At 41.3% G+C, this 26,736-nt stretch overlaps 1 protein-coding gene across 1 annotated transcript in view; it reads left to right on the forward strand.

Moving 5' to 3' along the window:
• The first annotated feature begins 18,036 nt into the window (after positions 1-18,036).
• LOC140365974 (cadherin-22) overlaps positions 18,037-26,736 on the forward strand; it is a 256,099-nt gene continuing 247,399 nt past the window's right edge. The window contains exon 1 of the mRNA XM_072452603.1: positions 18,037-18,143. The gene's annotated coding sequence lies outside the window, so the exon portion shown is untranslated. The remainder of the gene's footprint in view (positions 18,144-26,736) is intronic.

Genomic DNA, 26,736 nt, shown 5'->3' on the forward strand with positions numbered 1-26,736 from the left:
CCTTGGGAGGAGACAAACACCGATGCTATTCCGTAACACATCGAGAACACAATTCAACCTAGAATATGAAACGACACAGAAATGTCAGACATTTGTATGACAAGCTTGGGAGAAAACGCTGGGCTGTGTCAGCCAAGCCGTTGTAAGGAGCCTGGCTGACCCTCCTGCGCCTCACCCTGTTTTTTCCCATGCTGGTTGGTTTTATTAGATATTCTGGAATAGGCGGGTCACATTTCTCATTGGTCAGCCTCACATCAAGGCACTTGGTATTTTTCCGTAGAGATCAAGCCTTGGGTAAACATTACCCAAACTCCTCTGGGCAACATTCTTTGGCCCATCTTTACGACCCCTTCACAAATGCAGTTTGTCACACACCCGTTCTTCTCTTAGACTAATGATGCAGATAAAATATCACTATTATGCAGATAAAATACATCACAGAAATATACTCATATATTCACATTTTATCACATAGCCAGCACTCTTCAACCCTTTCCATTTATCTGCAATGCCTTTTGAAGTGGCAAAGCAAAGCCTGGATAACATTTTCTATTTGGACAAAAAAGTAAATCAATAGTTCATTTCAGTTTTGCCGAAGGCCAAGTAAGTGTGAGAGCAGTCCACTTATGGCTACTGTTTTTTATTTTTTGTAGTGATGAGAGTTTGTTTTTCCTGCTTTGATTAATTCTTTTGTACTTATTTTACTAATCAATGCATTTGTGAAATTCGCAGAGTCTGTTAGATATTTAGCCTTATGCTTCTGCTGCAGTGACCGGTACTGTCAGTCTGTGGAGAAAACGCAGCCGCCTGTTGGACACAGATCTGGCTGTATCTGGGGACTGGTGTGAAATCAGACAGAACCGGTGCAGGGGCCACACGGCTATTTTTTGCCACTGCTGCAATGCAAGTGCAAGTGAAAATCAGGCGGGCCACCGTAACCAATAACGACACTGCTTTCAGCTCTTAATTACGAGACACCGACAGCATGCAGCAGCCTCATTTTGTCACAATGTGCTGCATTTAGAACACACTCTTTGAGAAAAGACAATTTTTACTTTGTTGTAGATCCAAAATAGTTCCTGGCCTTAACCATTTTCTGAATGTCTCCACCCTCTCACTCACCATTGGGCCAAAGAAATAAAATAACAATAGAATACACCCAAGGCTCCAGCATATGTAACTGAGTGCTACAAGAAGGATAGCTGACATTAAACACACTAAACACAGAAATGCTTCTTTCTACTGATATTTCACATAGGTTTAATGTAATGCACCATTTCTAAAACTCCACCTCAAATGAAACAAATGAAACAAATACTGTTTTGCTGTTTGTGCTACTGACGGCCCTTTCCAGAGTACAGTGTTTGCCAAACTCCATCACCACTTGTTGATAAGTGGAACATCTCTCAAACTAAAGAGCCACATTGTTGTTGACATGAGGCTGCTGTAGGCTGGTGAAATCTGGCACTCCCATCCCACGCACTTTTATTGTTTCTCCTAAAAGGCTCACTTTGAACTGTCAATGCGCCACATAACTGTCAAAAGGCATCGCATTCATCAACGTGTGGTGGCAGCGGCTCTCGGACCAAATCCAAACTCATTTCGAGGTTAATCTAAATGTTAATCTGAAACTTCCGCCGCTCACTGCCACACCATGGTGCCAGTCGCAGCCATGCTCTCAATCAGATGGGACAATTAAATTTTGTGGTCCCAATTCCCCTCTCGACGAATTGAGCCTAATGTGTTTTCCAGCTGAAATCTTAAACGGATAACATCATAAGATTCTTTGTTATGCTTTTGCCTATCACAAGACAGTTTATCTTAGCTTAATTTATCTCTTTTCACCCAAAAGAAAGATAAAAAAAAAAACATTCCACTCAAAATTTGTATGACTGAAACATGAAATCCAATCAAAGTTAGACGGCACCAAACCAACAATAGCACAAAAGGTTCAAGAGATGGGACTATTTCATCCACTCACTTTAACTTGTTTATTGCTCATAATATACCATTATTTGAATTGAATGGTCACTCGGCTCACATGTGCATGTTTCCATGTTTTGTTGTTTTGTTTCAATATCAATCAATCAATCTTCTGCTTTTCATACATAAAATGTAACACCATACCTACCACCGCACAACTGCCTGACACACACAACCAAGCAACCGTCCCACGCACAGACTCACGCACACTGTGCACACTTATGTGCACACTTATGTGCACACTTATGTGCACACATGCACACACTTATGTGCACTAAAGTACATGAGGCTGATGAACATAAGGTTGAGTACAGATGAACCAATTGAGGAAACACCATCAGAGGAAAACCAAGGCATCTCTAATTAAATAAATGCCATAAAGATGCATTTATAGCAGAACTGTGGAACATTCCTAACAAAGCGGTAACATATCTATGGATTCAAGCAGGTGGCAGACCCTCCTTTAGATAAAGTTACATAGTACACCATTAACTTGTTATATAATATAATTGGTAAGTTGTACTTTATCAATGGTTGTAACTTGTTGAAGTTAATTTAACAGAGAGACTTTGAGATCGTAACTCATAATGTCCAAGTTTCACCTCCCATTCCAAACTTCTGTCGCTGCACTGCACTGCAATGTTTACACTGACAGTCCCACAGCAGTGTCCTTACATTGCCTTAAACAATATATACCAAATACTTCCATCTTCTTTCGTAACAAAAAGCTAATGACTAAGTTCTGTTCTCGGTGGTTTGTCGGGAAAATGTGACAGGAGAAATAAAGCCACGCAGCACCAGATTGTTTGCTTTCATGCTGAGTCACATTTTTCAAACCAATTGTCTCTTGTCAATGACGAAGCTCAGTGCACACACGGAGCAGCTAGTTAACGCAAGGACACAAACAAAATCATGTAAAAGACTATTAATTCAAGATTTTGTTTGCGCAATAGACGAGACATATAAATTGCCTTGAAAAATGATATTCTCCCTTTTTCTGACATAAGCGTCTTCACACAATACGTTCATTTGAATTCAAACTGAAATGTACATCTACTCAGACATGCATAAAAAACTAGCATAAAAAGCATACAGTAATAAAGAAAATCTGCTTTTTATAATATTTACTTTCTAAAACAGTAAATTTCTGTCGGATGGAGAACATTGAAGAACATAGTGTTGTTTCAAAATATTTTATTTCCTTCCAAAATATATTATTGCATTAGCCAATATTGCAATATCCATAATTTTGCAGCCCTATTAGACACTTTCAAGTGTCTCCTCCACTGACATTAGCCATTTGCTGGTAGTAAATACAAAGACTAAGATACTGAGGGCCATTTAAAAAACTCAACGAGTGCATATTATAAGGCTTTAAAGATTTGCCTTCAGGGATATAGTCTGTGGTTTGATGGTAATGTTTTATACACTATTCCTAAGGAGACATTTGCACAGCACTTTTAGCTCATGCACTTTATGCGTCAATAGTTGCATCATTGCACACATGCTGAATGCTGTGCTGCGAGTCACTGTTGGTCAGCAGGTTTGGATGTGATCAAGCATTTACATTTTACAGGGCAGTGCATAAAATGTGCGGAAATCAGCTTTTCTGACAACATAGCACATCATGAAGAGGCTGGCAGTATTCAACAGTAAAACATTCCATTTCCTCACTCAGAGCAGTCAGGCCACGTGTGTTGAGAGGATGACGTCACTGTGTTCACATCATGTCATGTTTCAATTGATCTGGAACGGTGCAACTGATTTTACTGTCTTTGGTCCCAAGTCGATGGTCCACAAGTCCAAGTTAAATTCCAATTTTATGGTCCACAAGTCAAGTCCCAAGTCGATGGTCCACATGTACAAGTCAAGTCCCAAGTCGATGGTCCACATGTACAAGTCAAGTCCCAGGTCGATGGTCCACATGTACAAGTCAAGTCCCAGGTCGATGGTCCACATGTACAAGTCAAGTCCCAGGTCGATGGTCCACATGTACAAGTCAAGTCCCAGGTCTATGGTCCACATATACAAGTCAAGTCCCAGGTCGATGGTCCACATGTACAAGTAAAGTCCCAAGTCGATGGTCCACATGTACAAGTAAAGTCCCAGGTCGATGGTCCACATATACAAGTCAAGTCCCAAGTCGATGGTCCACATTTACAAGTCAAGTCCCAGGTCGATGGTCCACATATACTAGTCAAGTCCCAAGTCGATGGTCCACATGTACAAGTAAAGTCCCAGGTCGATGGTCCACATATACAAGTCAAGTCCCAAGTCGATGGTCCACATATACTAGTCAAGTCCCAGGCCGATGGTCCACATATACAAGTCAAGTCCCAAGTCGATGGTCCACATTTACAAGTCAAGTCCCAGGTCGATGGTCCACATATACTAGTCAAGTCCCAGGTCGATGGTCCACATATACAAGTCAAGTCCCAAGTCGATGGTCCACATATACAAGTCAAGTCCCAAGTCGATGGTCCACATGTACAAGTAAAGTCCCAGGTCGATGGTCCACATATACTAGTCAAGTCCCAGGTCGATGGTCCACATATACAAGTCAAGTCCCAAGTCGATGGTCCACATATACAAGTCAAGTCCCAAGTCGATGGTCCACATATACAAGTCAAGTCCCAAGTCGATGGTCCACATGTACAACTAAAGTCCCAGGTCGATGGTCCACATATACTAGTCAAGTCCCAAGTCGATGGTCCACATGTACAACTAAAGTCCCAAGTCGATGGTCCACATATACAAGTCAAGTCCCAAGTCGATGGTCCACATATACTAGTCAAGTCCCAGGTCGATGGTCCACATATACTAGTCAAGTCCCAGGTCGATGGTCCACATATACAAGTCAAGTCCCAAGTCGATGGTCCACATATACAAGTCAAGTCCCAAGTCGATGGTCCACATGTACAACTAAAGTCCCAGGTCGATGGTCCACATATACTAGTCAAGTCCCAGGTCGATGGTCCACATATACTAGTCAAGTCCCAGGTCGATGGTCCACATATACAAGTCAAGTCCCAAGTCGATGGTCCACATATACAAGTCAAGTCCCAAGTCGATGGTCCACATATACAAGTCAAGTCCCAAGTCGATGGTCCACATGTACAAGTAAAGTCCCAGGTCGATGGTCCACATGTACAACTAAAGTCCTAAGTTTCACATCTCTTGTCCGAGTCATGACTTGTAATCCATGGCACTGCATATTGAAAGTAATGTCTTGGAAATATTGCACTAAAAAGATTCTCAAAGTACTTTAACCATGGCCATTATTCTTTCACTCAAATGTAGTTAGCACAAACACACACCATTTTCAGGGGCTGGTGACGTGTCTTGCCCAAGGACACAACAGTAATATGAACCAGATTTTAATCACCAAGTAACTGCTGCTCCAGAAGCTGAGACATTTTTAGTGTTTGCCTTAAGCTGCGGACACACTACACAACGAGATTCAGAATGTTGAAGAGTGTCCAAGACTGGATTGAGTATGATTATAGAGAGTCCAGACGTTGTTTTTCGCTTTTTTTCATCGGCCTCTGGGTAAAGTGTGTGTCGAAGTGTCAGGAAACATGCTGCTGCAAGGGAGCACAGCCAAAATCTGACTCATAATAAAGACATGTTTGAATGATTGTAACTAGTCTAGTAACGTCTCCCCGCAGCCCACACAATGCGGTTCGAACGTGAGCCCAGTCGTAACTGGTCCACGCTACAAGACTGAAAGTGAATAGATGCAACTGAAAATTATATTAGCGGTTAGGGTTAGGGTTGAAGTCATGTTGTGTGTCCTCAAGTTTAGTCTAGAAAGAAAAACAAAGAGGGCCAACGCGACGAAAAGCTGTCATCACGTGTTGTTCATGTCATCAAAGCATGTTTTTACTTGTATTTAACTTTGCCCATTCCAATTCACACCATGCACACCAGCACATTTTGACAGACCTCCACTCGCAGCTTGATAAACAGCTTAGCAAGGGCGTCTGAGGTTGCCTTTGTGGGTATGTGATCTGTATCTTAAAGTCATCGCTTCTGACTTCCACTGGATCCTGTCATGTTCCTCTACACATCTTTTATTTCTCCGTCTCCACCGTGGAGCTAAGCGCAGGGAAATTGCCCCTTTCTGTGTCTTTTTGACTGGCTCCGTACATTCTCAATATCCTTTCTCTCTTGTAAATAATGCGTTTTCATTGCTGCCTGTCTTTTACTCCGCAGCGTTTTATGAAAATCAGGAGTTGTTTGAAGTTAAAGCTTATTTCCAACTTAAATCGCGAGCCTTTTAAAGCCTCCTGATACTCTTTGATATTCAGACAGTGTGCACAAGAGCTGATTGAATTTGTATCCATTTACTTTCTTCTTTGAGACCTAATTTTGTCAAATGTGCCGGTGCGGGTGCTCGATTGGTAGCGGTTGCTAGCGCTCCGCAACAGTTAGCCTTGATGTTTTTTAGCGAGGACGTCTGCGTGAGGGAGAGGAAGACGGAGCGTATTTGTTTTTGGTGCTGACTGTTTGAAGTGATGTGCGCACGAGGGGAAGATGCTTATGAATCCTTGTGCTCCTCCAAAGAGCCCTGCGATGCATTTACTCAGACGCATTCTTCAGAAGGAGGATTTTTTTTTCAATCACCGTCGTTTTGGAGCTTCCGTATGTATTGCATCTGACAAGTATAACTTTTAAATGCGCACGGAATTGATAAAACAGGTGTCAGCTCTGAAGAAACTGACAACGGTCAAACTTGATTTTGCAGAATCAGATTTAAAAGTGCTTTAGCTTTATTATATGAAGTTTAAAGGGCTTTGTACTATTTTTACTGCCTTAAAAGGGTAAAAAAACAACAAGAACTACTTTTAAACTCTTCTCTTTTCAAACTTTTTCTTCACTTGTCTAAAGCAATCGTCGCATCCAAATTATCCGCCGCGATGAGTTTAATAACACGTTTCACAACTTTTAAATGTCAGATGTCATTCAGAATTTTGCCGTTGCTAACAACAACTAGCATGGTAACAGCACACCAGTGTTTCTTTCGCGGACGATAAAGCGCCTTGTAATTAGAAGCAAACCGCACACACAAGTCTCATTTTGACCCCAAAAGCTGCCATGCTTTCACTAAATATCTTCTAACAAAGGACTTTCTGCCGATGGAGATTACAACCTCATGACATCATCAGGATATAGACCAAACCGTTTTAACTGTCATTACTTTATGTGCTTTAAATGTGAGATCTTCTGCCAAAATAAAAGACATGGAAGTGGTATTTCATCAAGCAACAAATACATGTACCTTCTTGGATCGTAATTTGCCATTTGTGGATAGAATTTACACTATAACATATGATACACAACAAAATGTAAACACATGTAGCTTTCTTCATGCTAACATTGACAGACAACAAATTCTCCCGGTTTTAGAGCTAACATGTGGCTACAGATGTCTCAATGTTCTTCACAAAAGCTATAACACAAATACGAGTGGAGGACTGTTGATTGCAAGGCCTGTCAACTGCGTCACCCTGTCATTAGCTCTGCGCTTTCCCGAAAAACCAATAAACACACTTTCTTTGAATAACCCTTCAGCTGTCAAGTGTGCTGGAGTAAATTGCCAAAAGCAGACACTTAAGGCTTATATTTAACATTGCGTACAAATATCATGTGCTAGACATTTTCTCGTTTTCTCCCCAACACACTGACTCATAATGCGTTGTGTTTTTAGCCATGGGGAAGTCCTTTATCCCACATAACTAGATTAACTCGCATGAAGCTCCCATCAGCTTAATTTGGGTATCTTCTTCTCCCACCTAATATCTGTCTGTGCCTGTCTGGGTGATTACTTTAAATGGACTGAAAGGATAAAAAAGACAAAAAGGATAGTTTGTTGGCAGTTACATTATAACAGTGTCCTTTGTTGTAGTGCATCTGTCAGGTTCCAGCATATGGACAGTGCAGATTGCTTATCATGACAAATAACGGACTCATAAACAATGACAATAACGCCATTGTCAGGAGCTTATTCTAGTATGGTTCAGCTAAAATATGCTTGGCAGTTGCATTCTATCCTGTATCCATTTTATCCTTTCGAAGCGACGTCGTTATTTCTATCAAAACACTATAGTTACTGCTGCACAGTCGACCACTGATGGGCTTCTAAGGGGGAACCACTTTTCTGTCTAGAACCCCATAATGAGGATGTGTTTATAGAACCAAGCTTTGATATACTACTCCGCGTTTGGAAGAAGTAAGCATCCTGACCAAATATGTGGCAAAAATACAAAAGAATAATGTTAAAGAATGAAAGTGATAAGGAGGCAAGGAGAGGAGAATTATGTAAGGAGGCCAGAGGGAGGTATGAAAAGACAGATACTAGGACACTAAGCAGTAGATCCCTAGTGGAAGACGGCGATGGGTACAGGAATAATGAGGGATGGATGGAAAGTGGGGATAAGCAGAGAACCGGCAGAGGGAGGGGTCGGCAAAAGAAAGCGCCCGTGTGGAAGTGCTAGGCCTGGGGGATTGCTGCGCATTTATCCTCCTCTGCAGCTCGCCTTCTGAAGAACCACCTCCGGAAAAAAGTGTTGAAAGCCGCGGTGGCTGGTGCTCTGCTGATCTGCTAATACTCATGGATACACTCGGATTCAGCGGACTCGTCTGGGGTGGGACAGGGCAGGGAACGAGTATGCAAAGGGGTTTGCCGTGGAGATTTTTGGTGTTAAGGGTTGGATGGCATCATAGCTCTGCAGAGGATACTGCACCACATCGCTAACTGGCTGTGTTTATTGCACGGCGAGACAGAAAAGTAAGATTAATCCAGCGACGATGAAAGGTAAAAAGGGAAGTCGATGCATAGTTCCTCACAAGGGGGACATGGCTGAATTGAGTAGCTAAGTCATTGCACAGGCCTCATCGTATATCATTGCTCAGAAATGCTATGTTCCGTGCCTTAAAGTACTTGTTTGTGTTTTAGATCTGCTTCTCTCTTTGTCATCAAGAGTAGTACGGTAATATTACTTGGCAGATATCATTTTTACACAAGATGCCATTCCTATCACAACCAGCTAGAATACTGCGACTGGAGCGGGCAATGAAGGTCAAGGGTCAAAGCCAGGGGAAAAATGATTGCCATGGAAATGCATGACAATACGATGGAAGAAGCGAGGGAAGAAGCGACTGAAGAAGTCAGGGAAGAAGCGAGGGAAGAAGTGAGGGAAGAAGTGAGGGAAGAAGCGACTGAAGAAGTGAGGGAAGAAGCGAGGGAAGAAGCGAGGGAAGAAGTGAGGGAAGAAGTGAGGGAAGAAGCGAGGGAAGAAGCGAGGGAAGAAGTGAGGGAAGAAGCGACTGAAGAAGTGAGGGAAGAAGCGAGGGAAGAAGCGACTTAAGAAGCGAGGGAAGAAGCAAGGGAAGAAGCGAGGGAAGAAGCGAGGGAAGAAGCGACTTAAGAAGTGAGGGAAGAAGCGAGGGAAGAAGCGACTTAAGAAGCGAGGGAAGAAGCAAGGGAAGAAGCGAGGGAAGAAGCGAGGGAAGAAGCGACTGAAGAAGTGAGGGAAGAAGCGAGGGAAGAAGCGACTTAAGAAGCGAGGGAAGAAGCAAGGGAAGAAGTGAGGGAAGAAGCGAGGGAAGAAGCGAGGGAAGAAGTGAGGGAAGAAGCGACTGAAGAAGTGAGGGAAGAAGCGACTTAAGAAGCGAGGGAAGAAGCAAGGGAAGAAGCGAGGGAAGAAGCGAGGGAAGAAGTGAGGGAAGAAGCGAGGGAAGAAGCGAGGGAAGAAGTGAGGGAAGAAGCGAGGGAAGAAGTGAGGGAAGAAGTGAGGGAAGAAGCGAGGGAAGAAGCGAGGGAAGAAGCGAGGGAAGAAGTGAGGGAAGAAGCGAGGGAAGAAGCGAGGGAAGAAGTGAGGGAAGAAGCGAGGGAAGAAGTGAGGGAAGAAGTGAGGGAAGAAGCGAGGGAAGAAGCGAGGGAAGAAGCGAGGGAAGAAGTGAGGGAAGAAGTGAGGGAAGAAGCGAGGGAAGAAGCGAGGGAAGAAGTGAGGGAAGAAGTGAGGGAAGAAGCGAGGGAAGAAGCGAGGGAAGAAGTGAGGGAAGAAGTGAGGGAAGAAGCGAGGGAAGAAGCGAGGGAAGAAGCGAGGGAAGAAGTGAGGGAAGAAGTGAGGGAAGAAGCGAGGGAAGAAGCGAGGGAAGGGCAGCACCGACAGCAGCGTGACTGAAGTGGCGCATTGTAAACAACAAATAAAAGTTTTAGTGGACAATTAACTCATATTTAGCTGTGTTTATTTGTAGAATTGGTTTTATATTGTGTATAAAACAAATAGCTATTGTTCCAGGTTGATTTTATGGTGTCTTTGATACATTTGATCAAATAGACACACAGTTTTCTCTCTGTGTGTCATGTCTTCTGGGTTCACTTGAACCAAAGCTGTAGTTTTCACCCAAAAAATAAATTTGTACATGAGAGAGAGGACGGACTGGAGGAGTGTCCTCTCATCCATTGTAAGTAATACAGTTTTCTTTTTTTAGTTGTGTGTCTTTGTTATATTTGGCTTTGAATAAACATTTAAGTGATTTCATTACTTTTAATACTTTTTTGAGTTATTATTTACTAAGATTATAATTGCTCTATATAATTAACAGTATACTTTCCTTACAAATATGATATTTTGGAGAATTATATAATTTTCTAACTCTTGCTGCCGATAGACATTTCAATTGTCTGTGTTTGTTTTTCTTTTTTCCTGGTTATTATATGGATATTCAAGCCCTTTTAACTCATATAACAACCAATAATGTAGTATATAAAAACCTACAATAAGTTGTAAGCATGTTAACGTTCCTTTTTGTGTGTGTTCGTGTATCTAAAAGTACAAATCAAGCGCTGCCCCAAAACCCTCCTCCATCGTGTTCAAATTTCCCTTTTGGATCTATTTTACTGCCGACATTTCTCAGCTTCTTTTGAGAAACCCTTGACCCTTAAATCTCCCTTGACTCGCCTGCTGCTAGCTAGACCACACCTCACCCCTGTTACTTCAATTTACTACCAAGATTAAGAAGATTACACCTCACTGTGCCCCCATGTGTCGGCGTGCATCGTCACCACCACAGCCACGGAGCGAAGGCGAACCAGGGACGTTGGATATGACTAGCCTGATTCTCCAACATGTATAAATAGAAGCAAGTCTACAGGGAATTGGTGTAAAACTCTCTCGGCACGCTGGGAGGTGGAGAGGCAGTGGGGATTTATGCTGCGTGCTTCTCAGTGGGCCGTATTTAGGAAGACTGTGATATGATGGATTCGCAGGGGAATAGTAGACCCGTGGTGCAGAAAAGCTTGGAGGAGATATTTGTTTGTCTATGTAGAGCCTGTCGCTATGGAAATGATGTGATGTGAGAAAATATGTATGGTTTTGCCAATAATAATAATAAGAAGAAGAAAATCATCTAGCAGTTATTGTTATGTTGGTTATGAAAGTGTCCATGAATCGTTATGTCATCCTCATCTGTTGTATTAACAGTAGAGAACATTACTTCACTGAAAATAAATGCATGCTTTTATATAACAAGTGCAGCGGCGTTTTATTGAAAGCTTCGTGGTACTCTCGTCTCACTACAAAACGTCCAGGCTTGATTTATACATCATGTAGGGTGAACCTTGCCAACAAGATGAATTCTCAGGATTTTTGTGAGTTTACAAACAAAAAAAGGATATCGAGAATCCATCTTGTTCGGCTCCAGCTGATTTATTTGCAGTCCGCACCAGTGGGCCAATCACGTGGCATTTATGGCCCGCAAGTGCGACTGGAACCAATCACAGAGCTTCATTGTGGTTTGGGTGGAAGTCAAAACAAAAAAAGATGCACACAATGGTGCTTTGTACATTTACAGAAAGAGGACTGTGCTTTTCTGAACACAAGATTTAACACAATTTAGATGTGTCTGCTTCTTTTGCTGTTATGCTGCTTTGACCAATCAGCGTCAAGTATTTTTTTAACATCCAGACGGCTTTCTGTGAGATCCTTCCCAGACTGATTCATGTGAAGAACATAATGCAGAGTGAGACACTGAAGCATGTGCCAGGTTGATGAGGACTGTGGCGCACAATTGGCTCTTTTGACACAGTTTAGGGTCATACTAAATATTCCCAACACTAGATCTGTTTCAATGAAAAACAAAAGGATTTACCAACATTGCTGTACAAAATGTCCAAAAGAATTAAATTATGACTAGATTAGTAACAGTACAGGGAAGATTCTCAGAAGCACGTCACAGATAGCGAGAATGCTGGTTGTCAAGGTGATTCAGAACGTGTTTCAGAACAGGACTTTCTAACCAGGATTCATCAAACTAGTGTTAATAAAGCTAACTGCTGCTCCAGTTATGTTTTTGATGATGGAACAACACTAACCTCTGAGTACTGCGGACGCAGGTCCGGATAGTTGCCAGGTGAAGAAAGAGTCCTCAAAGACTCTGCTAGTAACCCGCTCAAAATACATGTGAGTGTAAATCGGGTGTAATCCTCCTAGGAACTCCTGACTATAAGCTTGTCTTAAAACCTTAAAACCCAGAGCTCTACACTGGCTCCAAACAGAGCACAAACACAACACAAAACACTCAAGACAACCCAATCCAAATCAAATCCAGGCATACATAAAAACACAAACAACAACACACATTGAAAGCACAAATATATATTTTTTTAGCAAAGATAGAAAAAACAACCCACAGTCCTCCTTTTTCAGTCTGAGTGACTTCCATTTGTTTTATTGGAGAGCTTTCATGGCCGCTCAGGTGAACTGTAATAACAAGTGTATTGAGTTTGTGTTAATCGGATGCGTCAGGTGTGAAAGCCCTTTAGTGTTAGCCATGCGAATAATTCAGGACTGTCCAGGCCTGGCACTCCAGGCAGCAAAGGATTGACTTCAGTGTGTGGATAAGTGGAGAAAATCACAAGTTTATAAAAGGCCCACAACCTGAATTTTCAAGAAACAAACAAACAAACTGTTTTTTGGAGCTTTACCAATTTGTCTTTTGCTGTTTCTTCTCACATTTGCCTACAGCTTTTCCACCAGCGAAATAGTTCTAATTAATTCCAATTTTAATCTAATCCACCAATATTAGTGCACATTTTGGCCTCCATCAAAGAAGAGAGGGCAGATCAGAAGTATTTTAATCGGGTAAATTAATAATATTTTGAGTAATACAAATATTTGGTGTTGTAATTATTAGATACGGCTTTGGGTTTTCATGAAAAAGTTATTAAATTGACTGCATAGCATCAATGTTACAGCCTCTTGTTGTACTGCCTGTCACAGTTTTAGCACGGACATTGAATACAAATCGTAACTGTCTTTAGCCTTTGAGGTGTAGTATAAGTTATATGAATAAAGCCATTTTGACTTGAGGTATTACAAGCAATTCATAAGTTTGCAGCTTCCGGTGAATGACGTTAATAGCTTTCCAATTCGACCCGTCTGCTTTTAATCTGCCCATCTTTCCGTACAACATCTTCTCACGCAAAAAACAGTGCCCCGGCAGCTGTCTATAAGTGCTTTTTACAGTTGCCTTTAAGCGCGCCGGTTGTTATCGATTGGCCCTGCTTATTCACTGAATTAGAATCACCTGTATTTTAAAACGACGTGACAGGCCATTTAAGAACGGGATGCTTAACCAGGCGTGAAATGTTGACAGCAAACTACGGAGGTATGAGATCAGGAACTTGTACTTAGCAGGATGCATGGGGAGATGGAAGTTAAATGTCAAATCATTAAGAAAAGCAACAAAGAAGATGATAATTAAATATCAGGGAGGTGCCATGCATGCAAATGTTGGTGTTTGGGCCAGTCATGCTGTTTTGCTTGATTATATAGATCATGCCTTAAAAAGATTATACACAAAAATAATATGATTCCCATGGTTTTTTGTAGACTTTTTGATACAGTTGGTTTATTTATCAGGGACGGTGCAGTGGTAAGAGGCTGAAATAACTTAATAAAGAGGGTTTTGATGCAGTGGTTGTAAAAATGAAAGTTATACAAAGCTATCAGCCTCATTTCCTGTGCCGTTTCTTGGCATACGCAGAGTTTATGTGTTTATTGACGAAGGAAGTTGGCACCAAAATGTGTATAAATGCTAACAACCACGTAATGAACACGTCTTCTTTCTTTCTATTTAAAGAATTGCTGGCCCGTAGGCTTTGTTGGACAGGACAGTGTAGCAGGAAATGGGGGAGAAGAGCAGGGAGGATTTTCAGAGCCCACCACTGAGCACAGAGCCTCACTTACTGCGAGGGCTGCTGCTAAGACCACTCAACTATTGGGCGGCACATAATAAACATTTCTTAAACGTTAGCAAAAACACAGCAGACTACAACTGTTTGAAAATGAAATTGTAATTTTATTACATCAAGCACCACGGAATCTATAAATTAGTGAACTTTAGAAAATGGAGCTGGAAGTTTGATATATTATACTCTTTGGCAAATATGACACACACATAAATAACAACTGTTTGCCTCTGCTGTGTTACATAAACATCAAAATCTATGTTTTAGTGTTGCTGCCTCGTTAAAATGAATGGTATATACTGTATATGCAGTAAAGGAGACAAAGACAAACTGAACATAACGTTTTTTTAATTTGAATATAACTGTTATAAAGTTTTTTTTTTTATCAGATTGTGAATAGAAGTTGTTCAAGTTCTAATTTAAGAAGATATGATCAATATTTAAACGTAAGCTGACCTGTGTGAACCGTCCACCCCCTGAACCACTCAAGGGCCCACACAGGCGCACACCAGTGGTAATGAGTTAAGACAAGCTGAGTCAAAATGCCAAGAGGCGCTGCTGGGCTTTTACAGGCCACAATGATATGAATACTAGATCACCCCATTACACGGATGTGGCTGTTGGTAACATGGCATTATTTGACTTTATTGTATTTATTTTTTGCAAGAATGGGTGTACATGCAAACTGAATACAACATGTATTTACTTGATCACCATTCTGGATTCAGGAATCTTTTTATTTTCTTTGTTTGGTCCAAATCAACATGGCACAAGGTCAGTGTCAGTGCTTTAAGTGTTGCACGGCAAATTCATATTTCCAGAGACACAGATTAGGGCTGAATATCTGACGATTATGATTCAATTTGCAATTTATATTTTAAACACCTCCATTAAAGGCATTAATGGTCTGCCACCAGCTTGTCTCCATGGAGATATCATTTATTTGCTTGCCAATATTTACGATCCCCAAAGTTCTTCAACACATTACCCCATTTTTCCAATCCATTTTTATTTATTATTCTTTTTTTAATCATTATTTTATACAGGGGAAACTCAGTGAGATAAATTATCTTTTTCACGAGTCGATCACAAAACACAACAAACATAAAAAAGTAACATAGAATATCTAGATAAAACATGATTTATTTATTTATTTATTTATTTATTTTTAGTTTTTTTTTAAAAAAACAACAACAAAACAATTAACATAACAATACAGTTGCAAAAACTAAAACACACAAAATGACAACAAAAAAATTAAAAAAAACAAAAAACAATAATTTAAAAAACAAAAAAACACGAAGTTAACAAATACATAAACACACATTTACACACACAACATGGAACAAGCACTATTGTGGTATAAAGGTGCACTAATGTCACTTCTCTGATACTGTCTTTTTCTTCTTCTGTGAGCAGGGATCACCTCTCCGCAGATCTGACTTGTAACTTGACTTGTTAGCGCCACGGGCTTGTCTCCATGGAAATATAGGACTTCAATTTAGAACATTGCGGGCCAAACAATCAAATAGTTTATACTTACTTTTAAACAACCAAAGTCTGTAGATAAGCAGCTCCTTCGAGTGTCATCTGTGCCGGCTTTTCCAGTCAAGCACTAAAACCGACACCGTTTCCGAAAGGCAGCCAGTCGTGGCCAGATTGTGCGAGTAAATAATGTTCCGCCAAATTAAAACTCCTAAACTCGATGTATACGCTCCATCGCTGTGCCCGTTTGTTGTTGTAATCTGGACACATGCTTACAAGTGCGTGACGCCATTTGGGCCGATAGCTTTTTTTGTAAGGCTGTCATGGCGACCGAGTGCACGAGATCAGTCCGAAGTTAGACAGTAATTAGTGAAGTTAAATAGCTGTGCTTCAGTTCTCCCGGGGACGCCATTGTTTAACATGCGGGGTATGGGAGAGAGAGAGAGGTAAAGTAGGTAATTAAATGAAGATTGCGTGCTATTGACTGATCTCTGGAGCGCTCTCTATCGTTCCCTCCTTTAGCTCCCTTCAATACTCCCTTCCCTTTCGCACTTCCTCCATCTTTCCCCGTTCTCCAGCCCCTCTTTTCCCTTATTCCCTTTCTCTGTTTGCCTTTTTTGTCACCTCCTCATCTCTTCTTCCTCTTTTCCATATGTTTCTCTCATTTGCCTCCCTCCCATCCTCACTTTTATCCACTTTTCTTGCCCCTTCCCTTTTTCCCTATCTATATCTATGTATCATCTATATCTTTCATCTTTCTCCCATCCTCTCTTTTTCTTCTCTTTTTTTTTTTTTTTTATTTCTGCCCCCTCACCTCTTTTTCTTGTCCCTTTCTTTTTCCCTCTTTCTATGTTTGTACATTTTCCTTCCCTCAAATGTCTGACTTCCCTTTTCCGACTCCCTTCCCCTCTTTTCCCTTCCATTTCCTCTTTTTCTTTCCCCTTTCATCTCTATGTGTTTCTCTTTTACCTTCTCGCTCATCCCTCTTTTTTGTTCTCAACCTTTTTCCACTCTATCTTTCTTTCTTATTCCTCCATTCCATTTTCCCTTTTCTTGTTCCTCTTTGTTTTTTTCTTTTACATTTCTCACATACCCTCTTTTTCTTGCCCCCTTTCCCTTCTCCCTTGTTCTATTTTTCGCTCTTTCCACTCCCATCCTCTTTTTTCCCTCATGTTTTTCTGTATGTTTTCTCTTTTGCCTCCCTCTCATCCCTCATTTTGCTCCCTCCCTCCACTTTTCTCTCCGTCCCTCCCATCCTCATTTTACTCCCTCTCTCCCATTTACCAGCACCTGCTCTTTTAGTTTCTCCCTAAGTCTCTTTTGCTCTTTTTCTTTCTCATTGGCTACTACTTGTTTACTCTCTCTCCCTCTCTCTTTATCTCTCTTTTTCCTGCCCCTCTCTTGCTCACAATCCTTGAACCTGAGAGGAAAATGGCTGACCACTTTTGCTCCTGCTCTCTAGCTCGCTGAATCGCGCAATAGACAAACAGCCCTATTCTCGATTTCTTTTTTCTTTCTTCACATGTTTTATGATGATGGTTCCACATACTGTTCCATTAGCAAAATACTTTTCCTTCAATGACATCACCATCTCTTAGTCACATTACTTCTCCACCTGAGCCTCCTCATCTTGCCCATTACCGTAGTAGTACTTAAGAGCGGTCTTTGTCCTTAGACTGGACTCGACAACATTTTTTATGGTCTTGGTCTCGTCTCGTCTTGGCACATTTGGACTCGGTCTTGTCACTTAAGGTGACATGTCTCGGACTGGTCTTAGCGCTGTTTGGTACATAAACCTGTGGTTATTTGTAGACAACTAAGCGGAAGTGATGGGATTTTAAAGAACAGCTCTGTGATTGGAGGATATAACCAAGCCCTCCCTCTTCACACCAGGGAGGCAGCGAGGGGCAGTGACAAGACAAAACTCCTTTAAGTTCCCATGTCATGTTTGCAGCTTCTAACATAACGAATGTAGTGCTGGGCACAGTCCAGTTTTAGTTTGGAATTAATTACCTAACCTGTGCAGTTTCGATCATAATTCTAAAAGAATTCTGTATGTTTATTATTGCATTTGGTTAGATTAAAGCATATGCATTTTTGTTTATTTTGTAAATATTTTTGGGCTCTGAATGCTCCGTATATAGCTTTATTCTTGTGCAATGTCTTGTCCTGGGCACAGTTTTTGAAATTGGTTTTGACATGACTCGATGAGTGCGGACCATTAACAAACTAAGTACAGAATTTACTTATTTCAATGCAACTCACCGCCTGGTCTTTTGTGTGTTTTTTTTGCTTTCAGAAATCGGACAGTTGCTACGTAGACGAGTGATGCGCAATGATGTACTAAAGACAACCCCAAGGACCCCGGAGCCATCATTCGCGCGGAGTGGCAGCAAGGTCGAATGACTGAGGGATGGTGAGTCTGTTATTTGCATATGCTGTGGGGGAATGAGGTAATAAGGGTCCGGCGCGCTTCTCAATTTTAATCATGTAGAACTGAATTACAATAACCATTAGTCACCTGACCGGCTGTTTAATATGCCCAGCCATAGTCTGTCCAACCTGCATGAGAGGCTTTGGAAAAAAGACATGTGCTTGTAAACTCTGTGGAGAGAGTTTGAAGAGAAGGCGTGAATGGGGCGTTTCTAAGAGGCTCCATATGGTATTGCAGATTATAACGTTTTACCAAGGCTGTGTTCACGCTTGCACACACACTACACGAAAGCTTGGGCTAAACTGGAACTGAACTTTGACAAGGCCATCACTAAACCAGGACCAAACCAATCTACGTCAGGAGTAATTCAGGGTCAAACTAAGACATAAAAGGGCAAGTGAAAGTAGGGAATGAAGTGGGAAATGAAGAGGTCAGAAAATGATCAAAATAATGGATTTTTTCTTATATTAGTTCTTGTTATTTACAGAATATTTGGCTGTTGAGGGAAATACAATTTAAAAAAGTCAAATTAGCTCTGTATAATTAGTTTGTTTTCATTGATAATTTCAATGTTTTTATTTGTTGGGTAATATTTCTACAATAGATGTGGCTTTTATAAAAAACACAGTTGTTGTTTTTTTGTTTAGTTTTTTGCAAATTAGCTCGCCAAATATAAAAGAAGTTTAATCCTGATCATGTTTTACTTCAATGCCATTGCCACATATAATAAAATATGTATAACATACTTTTACTTAACCATATATGGCATGGCCTATTTTCTGGAACCAAGATTAAGAAATTGACTTTGAATATTTTACTTTGAAACATCATGTGAATGAGTATTAGCTTTCTGTATGCTTTATATGCACATGAGCGACACTGCGGTTAGACGGTCCCTCTTCTGCCTGAAGAGTGGGTCCAGCTCGACTCAGACGGTCCCTCTTCTGCCTGAAGAGTGGGTCCAGCTCCAGTCTCCTTGTGTCCGTCTGTCCGTCTGTGAGAGTCGGATCTCTCCTTCACTGGAACTCCTCCAGGTTTCTACGCTTTTTTCCCAAAGAGGTTTTTTTTGTAGTTTTTCCTGGCCGAGAAGGAGAGTCTAAGGACAGAGGACCCTGGGACATCGTCCCTCGCCACCACAGACATTGTCTGACTTCATCGCCACCACAGACATTGTCTGACTCCATCGCCACCACAGACATTGTTGATTCATTTCTCCCTGTGGCCCTCAGAGGCAACTGTTGTTGTGATTTTGGGCCTTACAAAAATAAATTGATTTGATTTGATTTGATTTGATTGTAGCTAATTAACATTTCACATTAAAACGTCCCAGCTATAGTCAAGTTGAATGGAGAGATGAAGAGCAAGTGTTTTTCATTCTGCATTTTGACCTCACCTCAGTTCTATATTTGTGCGACACACTTAAGCAGTGGCAGCTGGTGATACAAATATACATTCACATACATTACATAACACCTTTTTTTTCTTTTTTTTTATGTCCAAAAGTGAATATTTTACTTTGACAGATTACACATTTTAAATACGCATTTACAACTGAATTAATGACATTAAGAAACTTGATTTCCACTTTTGGTTATACTATGACTTAATGGCATTTGTGAGAAAATACATTTGATTTAAAATGACATTTAACACTTTATAAAATATCAGTATAAAGAGCCAAACAGAAATCTCAATAGTACTGTACCTTATAGTTCATAGTAACAATAACTACATTAATAAAAACATCAACAATTGTCGTGCAGCACTTCCGCGTAGAGCTGAGGGAGAAGCCTGCGTCAGCCTTGAGGTGCGCGCGCCTGCTACGCTGTGTCTCCAGCATACACTGCACTTAAATGGGCAATTTTCAAACAGCCCACAGCGTACGTTGAAAATATATATCTTATTATTTTACATATTTAAACTAATAATAATAGAACATAATTCTGTACAAATTAAATTGTTTTTAGATAAAAAAAATAGTTGAATACCATTAGACATAGTTGGCAGGAGGGACGTCCCCCCATTGCCCTTAATAGACTAGCCGCCACTGGATCTTGATTGCGATTGATTATACAGCCCTATTCCACGTCTTGTATTCCCAATGCGCTGGATTAGCCCACATCCCAAAACTGCTAAATCATCAGCTTATGTCCCTGTCTTAATATGTCTAGTCCTGTGTCAGCCCTTCAGATATTAGGGTTAATATTGAACTGAAGGATCCAATCTTCGAGATTATGTGTGTTTGATTTTGTTTACACCATCTGCCATCACTTGTAATTGAATGTAGTGCATGCTATAATCTGATAGAACCAAGGGTGATGTTTGCTGCTTCTTGTGCCCGGAGGAATACAGCGCTGCCTGTTCAAATCTTGCAGGAATTAGCCAGAGTTTATTTGGCTCAAACGAGATGTGCATGTGAAGCTTCAAATCAGTGTTCATTTTGACAACACATTTTAATGTCATCTTATTTTGCTTGATCCTGGTTTAGTCTTGTTTTAGTTATTTGTTTTAGTCCTAGTTTGGTCAGAATAATAATTATTTTACTTAGATTGGCCCTGGTCTAGTCCTTGTTTACTGTAGGTACCTGGTTTAGTCCAAGTTTGGCCTAGATTTGAATGTGGTTTTACTTGGTTTGGTCCTGGTCTAGTTACTTGGTTTGGATTCAGTTTGGTCCAAATGTGTGTTTTCTTTGGCCCGTAGGCTTTATTAGAGGTGAGGACAGTGTGAAATGGGGGATATGAAAGAGAGGGGAGGACATGCAGTAAATGGTCAGAGTCAGGATTCAAACTCTCTGCACTGCAGCCGGCTGCACTTGGAGCCTGTCATACGTGTGCTGTGCCTCAAACACTCGACCACCGGGCAGCACACTGGTCCAAATTTCGGTTGGTTGGTGTGGTTTTACTTGGTTTGGTCCTGGTCCAATCCTGGTTTATTTACTTGGTTTAGTCCCAGTTTGGTCCAAATCTTAATATAGTTTTACTTGGTTCGGTCCTGGTCTAGTCATGCACCACTCCTGGACAAAAGAGGGATTACATTGACTTCAGACTATATAAAACATATCCCATGTGGAAATTTAGACCTCCGGGCAAAGCGTTTGATTCTACAGGCAGGTGTGGTGTTAACATTTAGTCCAAAGCTGACAGTTGGAGTGATGAGCGGTCAGGAGCAGCAGGGGTTCAGTGTCAAGCTCAAGGACACGTCGGCAGGCAGAGGGTGTCAGGGCTGCCCCCGGGACAAATGTACACAATTAGGTCTCTAACAGCCTTAAGCACCTCTTATAGTGGTAATGATTGTATTTTCAGTGATAATGAAATTAATAAAATAATACAATTACGGATACTTAAATGATTTGATGTTTCAGATCTCAATGTCCATATGTCAAAAGGGGGCAGATTTTTGTGGTTCTTTCTTCTTTTATTTTCTTTTGTTTGTTTTATTTGTTCTGTTAAAGGTCAAATATTATTAAAATATCGTTATTGGCCTTTAAACATGACGTTGAGAAACTTTGGCATCATGTTTGATGATGCCCTAATGAAGGTCACTCTGGCTTTTCCCATGCCAGGAATTGACTTCTGGCTCCATCTACTGGCTTTATAGGTGAAATAAAGAAACGCTAGCTTTCCTCCGACATGCTTGTGTAACCATGTATTTATAATATTGACGGCAGAAATGCTCTGAATGAGTCTGGAGAAGATTTACAGAGCTATGACACCACAGTTTGAGTGTTTTCGACACTCGGAGGAGAGAGGACTTTCTATAATAGGATTAATCAAACTAGTGTGAATGAAATTAAATGCACCAGGTATGTTTTAGATCAGGCATGAGACAAAAACTAATTGTGTACAAAGTGTCCTTTAAATAAAGCCAGTGCAGTACTTTGACTTGCTTTTAATAACCATCGCCTTGACATAATTAAACTGTTTCTGCTACTATGCATTCTTTACTAATAGTATTTGTTTTCAGCTAGAACTGAAAGGAGTTCAACGTTACAAAAAAGCAAATACAACATGTTTTTTTGCCCTTATCCTATCCGAGTTCAATGAGGTAGACGCTCAAAAAGTGTGTCATTGGTACTAGGCCAGGATAAGGTATTACTAATTCTAAATCCTTTAGCTCTGATCAAAACCCAAGAGTTACTGCTTTCACGCACACATAGACACACACTTTGGCATGTTTTCCTAACAATCAGATGGACTGCTTTGGCCTTTGCTTCGGGCCATGTAGTGTGGAGTGGACCAATGGGCGGTCAGCAATAGATCAAGCAATATGATGCTCAGAGATGCTGCAGTGCAGCCAGGCAGATGTCACTTGGTTTATGATGAATGCACTCAGGAAACCTGAGGATATAGATAAGGCATACAACTGTCTTTTGCTGTTTCATGGAAATTGGGGATGGCTTTGATCAATGGTCAATGACCAGCTAACTGATATTGTGATTTTGCAGGTAACAATACAACCATAATAACTAAAAATAGTTATAATCGCCGTTATCAATGGAATCTAGAATGTAAAACAAAAACAAAAAAATCATTGTTTGATCACGTACTAAAGAAATAGTGATCTTAGGCTGTGTGAAGGATAGAACGTTCTCTAAATTACTACTAGACCAGGACAACAGTTTAAAAGCAAGACTAATCAGGGCTAAACCAGATTCAAACCAGGAATAAACCAGGACTAACTAGGTTTTAACTGGGATTCATTTAACTGGAAAGGTCAAATCAAGACTGGTCAAATGTAAGTAGAACAAATTAAATTCTGTGCCGCTCGGTGGCCAAGTGGAGAGTTTAATTCGGGCTCTGACAATTTACTGTAATGTCCTTTCCCAGTCCCATCCCCATTTCACGCTACATTGTCCTGTCCAATAAAGCCTATGGGCCCAAAAAAATCTTTGATAAAAAGTAGGTCCAAACCAGGGGGGCTCAGTAATTAATATGTGTCAGCCGAGAGCCAAACCAATTCATGTTTTGCATGAACAAAAAAAAAGATTTATGATTCAACTGTTTTTAGGCGACAAAAATTCAGCCCCACTTTGGGCACCCCTGGTTGAAATATGACAAACCCAGAATAAAAGACTAAAAACTGATTATCAGGGCTAAAGTAAGACATAAAGTATCTTTTTTTTTTATGAACCTTTTTCTTCAGCCTGGTAAAATCAAAACATTTTCCTCATCCCAAGAGTCGCAGCAGGTCAGTGGTTAGAGCACTCGTCCACCAACCACCAAGGTCGGAGGTCAGACACTGGTTAGGCTAGACACTCAAGTATGAAAGTGCTGTGAGTGAGATTGGTTAGTGGGGTCGACAAGCCTGTGAAGTGCATTACAAGTGTTACAAGCATTAATATTATCATCATTATAATGTTATGTAATAGTAGCCTTTAGTTTTGGCTTATGTACATTGAGTTCAGATGCCTGGTGGCATCACCTGCTTGTCTGCATGGACATAGTTAAGTTTCATGCCATACTGTTGAACATTATCGGCAAAACTATTCCGATGGAACATTCTGTGGAAAGATTTAGTAAAATTGTAGCTTTCTGGCAGAGTCAAGAATCACAGAGTAAGACATTTGGACTTCAGAAGTGCCCAAAATCTATTTATCTGACAAAACTTTGCAAGCTGCTATTTGTTACAGACGGTTACGCAATTTCACCAATCCTCCGTCAAGTATGCAATTTGTCCATGATTTGCGGCTTATGGAAGTAGAATAATTTTGTTTCATCTGTTTTCTTATTTGTGAGTGGATGTGTGGTAGTTTCTGCTTCATTTGCCAGCGCTGGTGTACTCGCATGGCTCCATATGTTTGCTGATCCAAGAGACTGGCACAAATCATCGCACTGGGAGCTGGGGACTAGACGGTCTTTCTGCAACATTCATTAGTCCGTGCACAGAGACAGGGAGCACATTTAGCACATTAGACAACATGAAGACAATTTCGCAAAGCACTGAATTAGGAGTGGGCTCAGAGATGATTCAAAGGGGTAATTTTACAATAGAAATGGAGGGATGTGGCCAGATGTTTCACTCGGGAATCCATCTGCGCCGCGTCTGACCAAGCGTGGAGTTACGGCAAATTTGGTTCTGAAAAATTACGTCCTCTCAAACAAACAGATGAAGCAAATATTCAGCAAGAATTTTTTCCACCTGCAGTAATTTGCTGCTGGTCTGTAACATCTGCAGAGGTTTTTTTTAGGGGCAGTACGCAGTGGATTTGATCTGTGTTGGCCTTTTTGTACAAACATTCAGGGGATTTAGCCAAGGTTCATGCACGGGGCACAACACAACTGAATAATCCACAGAGATACACATAATATTAGGCAGGAATTAGGACAAATACAGTTTTTTACGATTGAATAAACACAATTTTGACTGTTTTGTTTTATTTAGCAAAACCCTACACACAATTAGCACAACCACAAACCCAATTATCAAAACACCTTATCTCCTTTGCAAAATGAAACACTCTTGTAAAAACTCTACACTAACTTATCAAAACCATATTTTTTTACCATATGAAACACACACGTTGCATATGACTAAACTATGTTTGCACCAGTTACACACGGCTGTTGAAAACACTTTTGGCTAATCCTGCTTCTAAGTGCACAGAGTCGTATGGGTGAAGTTCACAGAGAATTTGCAAAACATGGCTCGGATTTGCACAACTATAAACACAATGTCTGCTCACACTTTGTGCAAAACAATACACACAGTGAACACTACACACACTTGTGTGTGTTACTGTAGACACCACACAGGACACAAGACTAATGCTGTTGACAGTGTCATTTATTTTTTCCCATTTACTCAAGCCAACATGGCGAAAAAAAACATTTCCCAGTTTTCATGAACATTCCATTTTGTTGTTGTTGTTGTTGTTGTTTTATGGCGGTTGGCATCCAATTGTTGCATTACCGCCAGACTTTATTCCACAGACTTTTCGTAGTCCTCAGACTGTCGTAGTCCGTAAAAGTACTCCTTCCATTGCTTTGGTGTTACAAAGCCCATGAGGTCATGATATGTCTTTGTGACTAGAATAGTTGTTGTTGTTTCAGAGACCGACCGGCTTTATTCCAGGGAGACTCTTCTTCATCTTCCTCTCCTTCTTTGACGTTCGGTGCTTCCACCGTACAGCTTTATTCTTTAGGCTTCATTCTATAGGCTTTAATATTTCCACTGATGTCGCTGCTTGGTAGCCGTGCGTCTACGAGACTGGACGAGGACAGGAGACCACCCCCACCCCCATCTCGTCACTCTGATCACTCTGACTCCCCACAAGCAGACCCCCATCACTCCGACTCCCATTTAGCGCCTTTAGCCTGTTTTCTATATCTGCCCAATCAAGCTCCTTTGTTCCAAGGAATCTCCCTGCAGCTTTAGCAATGATCCTGATCCTTTCAGTTCTGCTTTGAGTCTGAGCAGCACAGTTTACAATATCCACCATAAAGAGTACAAAATCCTCTCTATCCACAACCAGGGTATTCTCATTAATTCTGGAACCTGCACACTTGGGACCTCCACTCTTGAAACCTTCACACTTCTTGGGAGCCACGCTGGCCTTTCTCATTTCGCCCTGGCTGGGAGCAGCGCTGGCTCCTCTCTCTGTATTTACTCTAAACTCGTTACTTGAAACTTTCTTGACTGCATCTGCATAGGATATAGCTTGAGAGACCTTCATTTCTGCACCTCAGCAGCTCTTTTGCTAAACCTGCATCCCCCATAGGCAGAACTATGTTCTTCCCCACAGTTACAGCACTTCAGTTTTGCTCCCACGTCACACTTCCCATACTCGTGATCTCCTGCACATTTACCACATCTTTGCCTCCCTCTACAGACCGCTGCAATATGCCCAAAGCGCTGGCACTTAAAGCAACGCAGGGGCGGTGGAACATATGACCTAACGTCATGGCACATGAACCCAATGAACACCTTACTAGGCAGGCACCTCCCTTCAAGCGTTACCATTACCGACAAGCTGTCACATCTTACCCCAGACCGGGTCACCTTCAACCGCCTAGCGTCCACCACCGTAGCTCCAGTCAAATTCTCCTTAACTTCATCCACAGACGTCGCCGTAGGGACACCTACCATAACTCCTCTGACCGTGTTTCTTTCAGCATCAGACACAAGAATGTCCTTTCCACCCAGACGTTTAGTTCCAATCGCCTTCCGTTGCTGAGCCGCGTCCTTGCACACGACCAGCAGCGAGCCATCTCTAAGGACACTCGCACTCTTGATCACTCCCACAGCTACAGTTAGGCTCTTTGACAATGCCACTGAATTCCACTCCTTAAAGGATGCACTATCCTGTGCAAGCTTTATGATCACCTTACAGTCTCTGCTCTCACTCCGGATATCAATAGCTTCAGCCTCATCCTGCTGCTCATTCCCAGAACCCTCGGACGAGCTAAGGGACTTTTTACGTTTCCGGGCACGTGCAGCCAGAAAAGGCTGCTCCTCCACGCCGTCCAGAACGTCTTCGACCACCGATCCACTCTCCTCCGCCATCTCCCGTCTCTCCAGACCGGAGCGGTTGGCATCCAAGTGTTGCATTACTGCCAGATTTTATTCTTTCGACCTC

The sequence above is a fragment of the Eucyclogobius newberryi genome, unplaced genomic scaffold (genome assembly GCF_026437365.1).
Source record: "Eucyclogobius newberryi isolate DKJ021-1_F unplaced genomic scaffold, fEucNew1.0.hap1 SCAF_19, whole genome shotgun sequence".
Lineage (NCBI taxonomy): Eukaryota > Metazoa > Chordata > Actinopteri > Gobiiformes > Gobiidae > Eucyclogobius > Eucyclogobius newberryi.